Here is an 8,486-nt window from a genome sequence, read left to right as displayed (position 1 = left end):
TTCTCCTGTGGTCCTGTATGTGAGTAAACCATTTTCAGGAAGGCTTCAAGCATGATCGATGAGATTTCGCTGGAGGAAGGAGCTGAACATCATGTGAAGCTCAACAATACCTCAGAAGTACCTCAGAAGGGGTTAAGAGGCTACTCAAGAACAGTCACACTCCACTACATTCGGCTATTCTGGCTCCAGCAGGAACACCCCCAAACCTTCCACGGAATTGGCCTGAAGTCCTGCTTGCCCAATAACAATCACTTAGCCAGCAAATTAATAGACCTTCAACTCTTCAAGTTAATTTTTTTGTTGTCCATGAAGTGGAGATTGGTCCAAGCATTCACAAACTGTTGGATTTAACAGCACTGAATTTCTTCATAATGATTCCCATTTTAATAAAGCACCTTTTGAGACTCGCAACGCGCTGCGAACTGATGCAGCAAGCTTTTCAACTGGACTGCTGCCTCCTGAAAAGGTTATGTGTTGGGGGCGCGTTGAGGAACTGAGAGAGTAGCATCACGCCCAAACATTATGAAATCTGTATGATTTTTGTGTGTTTTTTGGCTTGTAACCTCACTGATATCAAGCCGAGTCTGGGATGCATCCAAGCCAGGGAAGCAGCATCCATCCAGACCTTTCAATAAGATCTAAACTGTGTTGCTCCCACTGTCAGCTTTATGACCACGATTTATCCACCTCCATCACCTGCTCCTGTACACTAACAGTTATCAACATCGTAAATGACAAAGCTTACATTAATGATTCCATTCAGTAACGAGGCTAAGGATGGGAAGACTCTTTAACAGATGTTGACATGGAGTTGCCATTATATAATTGCATGTCACCCTGAGGACACTTTGTTTTATCTTGATACAGAGTGGAGAGATCAGCATGGAGATAAGCCATAATTCTTGGGAAAGGAACGGAGATTCAGGTGCTTCCTGCATCTCTGGCATGGACGTAACGAGATAAGCCCTCTGCGAGGCCTTTCAGAGTTATGTAATGCTCCTGGATAATTATTAAGCTATGGAACGGCGCAAAAAGACCCTTCACTGACTGTTAGTCTCTCTCGAGCTCTCTTTTTTCCTCTCTCTCAAGAGGGGATCATGTGTGAAACTCCATGTGTGTGTGGACGGCTAGCATTCTTTGCGGTGTCCCTGCATGCCTCAGGCATGATCTCACTGCTTGCAGTATAGGCAGTCTCCTGTGGTATCTGTCAAGGTTTCCCTCTTCTGGATGCTCACCGGGGCCCAAGTGGCCTCCCTCTCCCTGACTAAAACCTGGGCCCTCGTAAAACCTCTGCAGCTGAGAGAGGAACAGCCCAGAAATGTGTGATACGCGATTTTGTGAGTCATAAAAAACATGGCATTTCAAGACGAAAGAAGCAAGAAATCGTATTTTTTGCGAGGTACAGAAGCGTGCTATTGCATAACAGGCTTTGAACCGTGGGGTGTGGTGGCACGGCACTCGGCTTGTATCCATGGCGGCCATAATGGTTCCAGCAGACTGCGCTATAAAGTGGACGTTAGTGTGCGCCAGTCCTCCAGAACCTCATATGACCGTAAAAAACTGGCCTGCACTGGCTGCACACCAGCCTGTCAGGGAAGAATGAAAGATGAGTAGGAAAGAAGGACAGAGGGGAAGAGGGAGCAAGAGAGGAAAAGAAAAGGAAAGATAGTGTGAGGGAGACAGAAAGAGAGATGGATGAGGGTGTTGAAGAGCACAAGAACGATGAGATTTTCTGCTCGGTTCATCAGATGTAGCAGAGCCAAGTGGTCCACTGCCAAATTATTTACCATGTGTCCATTTTTTGAGACTGATCTATGTAGATTGTACCCTGAGGACTTTGTAGAGGCCTTTGCCTGCATTGATTTAGTCTTGGAGTGGATTGGTGGTCAGTGCCCTTTCTTTATATTCTATTTATTGTTTGTTTGTTTGTTTGCCAAGTGGATAAAACACCTGAACATAAAGTATCAATTATAAAAGAAGTGATCCCTATCACAAAATCGCCATCTCACTAGGGCAACGAAATCCAACATGATCTTTAAAGAAGAGGCATCAAATTATGGTGCAGAGAGTTGCAACATTTGATGCTTTCTCTGCCCTAACAGGGAATTAGTTACCAGGTCCAGATGGTCAAACATACCTTGTGGAACCTCATAACTAATTGCTGAATTGAGTCAGGTGAGTTTCGAAACTTTGCTACACTTCAACTCTGCAGGAGCAGGCAAGCTTTAGAGCAGGAGCTCCCAATTCCAGTCCTGGTGATCCCATACTCTGAACGTTTTTGTGTTATCCCAAGTCTACACACCCGATATAGTAAACGAGAAGCTTTTAATTAATTAATGGGTTGATTTAGGTGTGCTAGATATGACAAAACACTTTGGGCCTCCGTGCCTCAGTTGATAGATGCTAGTGTTCCCTGTAAAATTAGTGATGTTGGGCCAACTACCCTGTTTCTTGACCATTTGCTGTCCTTCTGCCAATCATACAAAACACAAATGGTATGTACAAGCAGGAAGATCTTGGAACATTTCTGTAAAAGTTCAGCTCCCCATCCAAACTACTACAGAAGAGACTGCAAGACTCGCCTCAAACCAATGATCTTCTACCAACATGTTGAACTCGGCCAGTGCAGCTGATAAGAACTCTGCAGTAAGGGGAGCCTCGTGGGCCATACGATGCAGAGAAACTCTCTACCCTGCAGAACAAACCCGAGAACACAATGTGCCTGAGATGAATAGGAGACATCGCACAGCCTCCACAGTCAATAAAGGCAACATACGGTGCGAACAGCCGGCATTGACGGAACACATTAAGAAGAACATACCTCATCCTCATGCTAAATGCGTTTTTACGGGCTGGCATTGGAGACCTTGTACAGGAAACACACCGGCAGAAACATAAATCTCCTGTATAAATACCACGAGGAAAACCAAAATCCCAGGGGTGCGGAAAACAACAGCTGAGAAAATACATTGCTTCGAATGAAACCATACTCTAGCAAAAGCGTTCCTCCCTTGGATGTGGCTGCATTGCCTCAAGAACAACGTGTTTTTGTTGGCTTTCGGAGTTTAGAATATTGCAGTTTGTGGCTAACCGTGTTGTCAAAGGGCAGTTTTAGTACTTTGCCAGTGTACCTTGTTCAAACCATACAAACCACTACACAGGAAGGATCACGATGATGGAGTATCATGTGCCACCAGTTGGGGCTTATAAATTTGAGACACTTGTTTAGCAGATGGCATGTTCTAGTGTATTTTCCTTCTAAATCTTTTAGAATGTTTATGTTTATAATTTTTTGCCTGCAACCTCTAGCAGGCCAAACATAAATCAGTCACCAGATAGTGAAAACTGTACAATAACAAAACCATAAAAGTACACTGTGGTTAATCCTTAGAAGAGGTTTATATTGCATGATTATGTAGATGTAATTACATAATATATGTTTACACAATGAATTGCATTTACATTTGATTTAGATTCAAAGAGCTGAAATATGCAGTTTGTGGTTACATTATTTGTATGTATAAGAATGTACAGTAATATGTTCCACAGTCTTGTATTTCTCCAACAGAAACCACAAAGTTGATGAAATAGCTTGCAAAACGCTTTTGGACTCTTAGTCTAAACAACCTTTAGACTATTATTATTATTATTATTATTTCCTACTTATTGTTATTATTGCCATTTTCTGACAAACCCTAACCCTTTCTTTCAGAGAGTGTAGGGGTCAGTAGACAAGGCTACTGGCAGATCCAGACATATTGTAATGCATCATTAAGTGGCTATTATAAGTCCAGTCCCATCTTTCATAGAAGCATTCTGCTTTACCAGTTGTACTGTGTCGAAGTGACCAGTGAGACCTGGAGAAAGACGCAATGTTGGAGCAAATAAAAATGGGTGAGTATTAACAACACTACAAATTCAGAAAAATATACAGTCGTGTGCAAAAGTTTAGGCGCCCCCCGGTCATATTCCATGCTATTGCTTTTCTAAGTGAAAATAATTGAACACATTTTAATGCACAACTGCCGTTTATTTGCTCAATTGAACACATCAGAAAAGATATTTTAGATTTTCCGCACCCAATGTGTTAAAATCAGCGAATAAAGCAAAACTGTGCACTAAAATTTGAATATTTGCGTTTGATCCCTGTAGAGGATGAACTTATTTGTATTTGCAAGATCAACAACAACAACAACAACAAAAAACATCATTTAATCAGGGGTGTTCAAACGTGTGCTTACGACTGTATATCATATAGCAAACAGTCCAAAAGCTGGATCAGTCAATCACACTGGATCATAACATCAAACACATGGTGAAATCATTCAATTAAAAAAAGAAAAGAAAAATTGGCTCGCCAACATGTATTAGTTTATAATGTCATATTATTTGCATGTTGAAATGAGAGAATTTTACTGTAGCTTAACTAGCAGCCTAGAATATTTACCTAAGATTGATTTTTTTTTTATTGCGTTTGACATACTTGAAGCAGTATGCATTGTGTGGCCATGTTAGCTATAAAAGAAAATACAAATATTTGGCCAGATAAGCATCAGGCAATGCTCAAAAGGAGAATTCCACTGATTTTTCAAGATTTCTACATAACTCAATCATGGAGATGTACACATAGTCATTCAGAGTGGTTTATTATGAAATGGTTTGTTGTCCTGCTCAGTGGTGGTGATGGGAACCAGGGGTCACCACCTCTACAACCCAAATATATCCATTTTATTTACCACCCAAAACCGATGTCTTTTGAGCTTTATATGGAATGGAATGACGGTAAAAAATTTTGGAAATTTTGGAAATGGTAATTTGTGGAAATATGTTGCCACACAATGCTGTGCGTGTATCTCTGTTTACATCTCGAAGATTTCAAAACACAGGAATTCTGAAACATCAGTGGAAGAAAACAAGTCCAAAACTTCATCTGTTTTCGATAATAGAGCTGTAGTATTTTACTGTTTTAACCTTAGCCATCAAATAGGGGTCAGTGCAAAAGGTGAGAAAGCTTCATCCCCGGATGCCGTAAAGATGAGCACTAGCTTTCAGCTGACCACTTTTTTGTCCCGAGATGACACATGCTGGAGTGGGATCGCCCAACATAAGGTCGTCTACAAGGCTCAGAGAAAGGGTGTCCTGTTTTTAGCAGGAACATCTGCGCAGGCAGAAAGAAGCAGGGCATATCTCTTCATCAAAGGGGACACATTTATAAATGCAGGTTGAGCAATCACCCACTGAGAGCCTGAGGACTGTCCACATTAGCCTCTTTAAACAGAGCAATTGTGGCTCTGTCCCTAACAGCTCATAACCCGTATCTCTCAGGGGGTGTAGAACGCTGATCTCGGACCGGCTCGTCTGTCCTTATATCATCGAATTCGTGAGGGTAAGGGAGGCTACAACTTGTTCCAGATCAGGCTCCTTCCTCAGAGAAGCTGTTTCCCCATAGGTCTGAGTTGAGTAATGTGCAGGATATCCCAGCGCTGACAGGAAGCTTCATCAAGCTCGTCTTCAGGATTACTGTCAAAGAGCAGATGTCAGATAGGAGGACTATGATTGCTTTGTCCTGGGAGATACTGTTCTGGGTTGCCAAGTAGATAGATAGATAGATAGATAGATAGATAGATAGATAGATAGATAGATAGATAGATAGATAGATAGATAGATAGAATGAAAAACGATGGATGAATATATGGATAAAATAGATAGATAGATAGATAGATAGATAGATAGATAGATAGATAGATAGATAGATAGATAGATAGAATGAAAAAAGATAGATAGATAGATAGATAGATAGAATGAATGAAAAAAGATAGATAGATAGATAGATAGATAGATAGATAGATAGATAGATAGATAGATAGATAGATAGATAGATAGAATGAAAAACGATGGATGAATATATGGATAAAATAGATAGATAGATAGATAGATAGATAGATAGATAGATAGATAGATAGATAGATAGATAGAATGAAAAAAGATAGATAGATAGATAGATAGAATGAATGAAAAAAGATAGATAGATAGATAGATAGATAGATAGATAGATAGATAGATAGATAGATAGATAGATAGAATGAAAAAAGATAGATAGATAGATAGATAGATAGATAGAATGAATGAAAAAAGATAGATAGATAGATAGATAGATAGATAGATAGATAGATAGATAGATAGATAGATAGATAGATAGAATGAAAAAAGATAGATAGATAGATAGATAGATAGAATGAATGAAAAAAGATAGATAGATAGATAGATAGATGGATAGATAGATAGATAGATAGATAGATCTGTAGATCTTTTTATTTCATAAAAAACATACATATAAATAAGAGATAGAGAAAGAAATAAAGGAAGAAAGAAAGAAAGAAAGAAAGATCTATAGACACATGGATAAAAAGATATAGATAGACAGATAGAAAGATAGAAAGAATCATATGTTATGGGTCCTCTTGGTCAGCACATGTGTTTTGGCCATTTAAGTGAGATTTAGCTCAGTCTCGCCTCAGGCTCATGGGTCAGCGTGAGTTCTATGAGGTCCATCCAGACTTCATCTTCGACCTGTCACGAATGTACGCATCACCAAGTGATCTATGATGCGTGCATCACTCTGGCCAGTAAAACACAGATAATGTCTGTACAGCTCTCTGTAACGTGGTGACTTTGATCAACAGGTCAACACAACGTTGGCAGTCAGGGGCACAAATGACGGAATGCCTAGTTTCTTTTATTGTAAAAACCGGGCATGTATACAAGACTCAATGGAGGTTTTGAACTGAATTGGTTTCTAGTGATTAGATAGCGTGGTGGATAACATTACAGTCTTATTACTGCTCGGGCAGTAATGCTAGCAGTTTTATTTCTTCTTATTTCTTTTTAGCTCTTCATTTGAGATGATATATCATCTACCTGTGACCGTCCATCAGGCAGAGATCCAGCTCCAAAATCACCCAAACCCCACTCACTACTGTTATGTTACATCTCTGCTTTTAGCCTTCTGATTATAAACAAAGGGCTTTCACTTTACATTGATTTTGTGTATTAAAAATATATGATATTAAATATTCAACTCAATTAACAATGAAAAATAAAGCCTGTCTTGCTGTGTGTCAGAGTTTTAGCACTCAGCATGAATCCAAGTGGACAGAAAATCAATAAAAGACATGCTAATTGTCATTTTTACTCATAATAACCAACAGAATGAATCACCATCAAGACTGAGGCACTTTCAGCTCACAGACACTCCAGACTACCGATTTCTGAAAAGATAACTACAACTGCACTTGTTTTCAAGCTCTCTGTAATTAAAAACATCCCAAATGTGGCAGGTGCTGGGTACATTTTGATCGGAAATGACCCAAATTCAAAAAAGATGTCATATTTCTCTTAGCATTTACATGTCAAACAATGGCTTATCTGAGTAGCCCAGGGTCTCCTGGAAACAACAACACATGGCGTGTGTGACTGTCACATGTAAATATAATATAACTGCAATTGTAAGTGTAATTGACCCTAAAAATTCCCAAAAAGTATAGGGTTCAAAGGGTTAATATCAGGTTAATAAAAAATGTAAGGATCGGACCAGAAGGGTCAGAAGAAAGAGAAGAAACCTGTTGTAAACCTGTTGGTCCAATTTCGGTGGGACCTCTTCCTTGGGCCAGTCGTGGGCTGGAGGTTAGGGATCTGGCCCTGTGACCGGAAGGTTGCCGGTTCGATCCCCAGGGCCAACAGTCCATGACTGAGGTGTCCTTGAGCAAGACACCTAACCCCGTGGATAGGGCTGCCCACCACTCCGGGCAAGTGTGCTCACTGCCCCCTAGTGTGTGTGTCCACTGGTGTGTATGTGGTGTTTCACTTCACGGATGGGTTAAATGCAGAGGTGGAATTTACCCGGTTGTGGGATCAAAAATTATCACAATTAACAATTCTGTACCACATCTTGTCTACCCTAATGCTTCAATAAAAAATAACTAAAACTTTGGAATGTGACTAGCTGATGCTGAAGGTTTCAATATGGGTATCAGAAAGGAAATTGGTATCATGCCATCTCTACTCTTTACCCCACCTTTGGTTTCCTGTGGTTGCATTATGCTGTAAATTAAATTTAGGTTGCAGTCGACCGTGTTTTACCTTCAGCCTTCAATTGAACATCTTTTCTAGGGCAAGGCTTACTTTGTGTGAAGCATAAACATTGACATTATCCTATTCTGACTGCTCATGGTCTCCTCTGTTTATCTGTCTTTGTTGGTCACCGGAGATTTACTTAGTTTGCTCAGTCCACTTCTACTGGTGCCTTTTAAGGATCGTTATTCAAGAGGTTCTATTCTGTTGAATAAACTGGAGGATTAAACACGATAGAATACAGGAGTGTTTGGTTTGGCATTTGTTCAAGGCTTTGTGTTAGCTGATGTTGCATTATGTTGGTTATGGCTCAGTGATCCGGGGCTCTACAACAGCATCTGGACATCCCTGTTCAT

The sequence above is a fragment of the Pygocentrus nattereri genome, chromosome 25 (genome assembly GCF_015220715.1).
Source record: "Pygocentrus nattereri isolate fPygNat1 chromosome 25, fPygNat1.pri, whole genome shotgun sequence".
NCBI classification, from domain to species: Eukaryota; Metazoa; Chordata; class Actinopteri; order Characiformes; family Serrasalmidae; genus Pygocentrus; species Pygocentrus nattereri.
Note: the sequence above shows the minus strand (reverse complement) of the source record.